The sequence below is a fragment of the Etheostoma spectabile genome, chromosome 10 (genome assembly GCF_008692095.1).
Source record: "Etheostoma spectabile isolate EspeVRDwgs_2016 chromosome 10, UIUC_Espe_1.0, whole genome shotgun sequence".
In the NCBI taxonomy this organism is placed as follows: domain Eukaryota; kingdom Metazoa; phylum Chordata; class Actinopteri; order Perciformes; family Percidae; genus Etheostoma; species Etheostoma spectabile.
This window is the reverse complement of record NC_045742.1, coordinates 27,702,740-27,704,335: the sequence shown is the minus strand read 5'-3', so window position 1 is coordinate 27,704,335 and position 1,596 is coordinate 27,702,740. Positions and strand designations below refer to the sequence as shown.

At 36.9% G+C, this 1,596-nt stretch overlaps 2 long non-coding RNA genes across 2 annotated transcripts in view; one reads left to right on the top strand and one right to left on the bottom strand.

Moving 5' to 3' along the window:
• The window catches only part of LOC116697194 (uncharacterized), a 1,903-nt gene extending 827 nt beyond the window's left edge, over positions 1 to 1,076 (top strand). The window contains exon 3 of the long non-coding RNA XR_004333959.1: positions 1,002 to 1,076. This is a non-coding gene — a long non-coding RNA (uncharacterized LOC116697194). The remainder of the gene's footprint in view (positions 1 to 1,001) is intronic.
• LOC116697185 (uncharacterized) overlaps positions 1 to 1,596 on the bottom strand; it is an 18,334-nt gene that overhangs the window by 10,918 nt on the left and 5,820 nt on the right. The gene's annotated exons all lie outside the window — the stretch shown is intronic.

Here is a 1,596-nt window from a genome sequence, read left to right as displayed (position 1 = left end):
GTGTGTGTGTGTGTGTGTGTGTGTGTGCGTGTGTTTACAGAAATAGAGAGAAAAAACATTGCAGTGTTGTCTTTTTCATAAACAATGTTGCATGATATCACCCTGGTATAATGATGGCGGTGTTGTCTCGTGAGGGAGATATATGAGTTATGGCTATATATACAGTTATAGACAGGCACCTTGTTAATAGGTGTATGATTTGTTTAAACGACGGTATTAACGTAATAAGTTATAAGTGGTGAAAGTTAGGGGCAAACATGCACAAAAGTTGCAATGTTCCTGCATGCTATCCGCTAGTGCTCCAGGAAAGTGAAGAAAAGTTAATTTGGTATATCCAACCACGTTGAAAGTGTACTGGAGTAGTCACCCAGTGCTTTGTTCAATGTGAAGGGAAATGTCGTTAATGGCGGGGAATGTGTTAATCTTAAATAGCTCATTGTACCCTATTGCCCCTCTAGCATGCCCTACGCATGTTACTAACTTAGCTTCTTCCCTAGAATCCTTGTGCTTTTTTGCCTCCTTGATTTCCTTTGATTGTGGTGGTACCTGAATCGTAGTTGCAACTGTTGCCGTGGTCCTGCTTAACGCCCTGCAACTAGTCATGGTTCTATTATCTTGACTGTTACTGTAATTGCCACTGCTTGTTGTTATTCCATTATACCCACAAATATAAATATTATGAGTCATATTTCTGTTTATCTGTGTCTCTCTCTCTCTCTTTCTCTTTGTTACATAAATCCACCGAAGAATGACTTTTGAACAAACCCCTTTGTTAAAACCTTTAGAATATAACAGAAATATGGAAATAAAACTTGATATAAATCCTACTAGAAAGTACAGATCTCTGGTTTAGAGGATGACCTTTAAAGATATGTTTTGTAAAATTCCATAAATTTTTTTATGAGAAACCACAGACACAGAAGCTGTGTTTGAAACCGTTTGTTCCCTTACTCACTCACTCACTCACTCACCCACTCACTCACATATTGTTTATTAAATAGTGAACTATTTAGGGAACGACCAGACGAGATTTCGGACACTCACTGAAAACACATCGCTGCGGGACTTGCGTCAGAAGAAGCGCGCCCAGCATCATGTAAACAAACCAAAACTAAAATACTTCTGATACGTCCCTGAAATAAACCGAGCACCCAAGAGGAAAGTAAAAGGTTGTATATGTGTTACATCTTACATTTCCACTGTTTAGAAACGAAAGCCCGCTCCATTTATCCTTCAGGTTTTTGTGGGGACTTCTACTGCTTCTTTTCCTCAGGGAAAACAAGACCGTTGTGGTATACGGAAGTCAAATGTAGCACATGTATACTCAAATTAGCAGTGCTTTGTAAGTATTATATATATATATATATATATATATATATATATATATATATATATCTTAGAGCTGGGCAGCGATTAAAAGTTTTAATCGCGATTAATTGCAGAATTTCCCTGATTAATCACGATTAATCGCAAAATGAAACAATGAATGAAAAAGTAGTGTATATAGTGCAATTTTATTTTAAATGTTCTGCCATATGAACGAAAGTGCCGTAACATTTGTTCTGCAAAAAGCATTTTGTTTATAAAGTAGCAGTT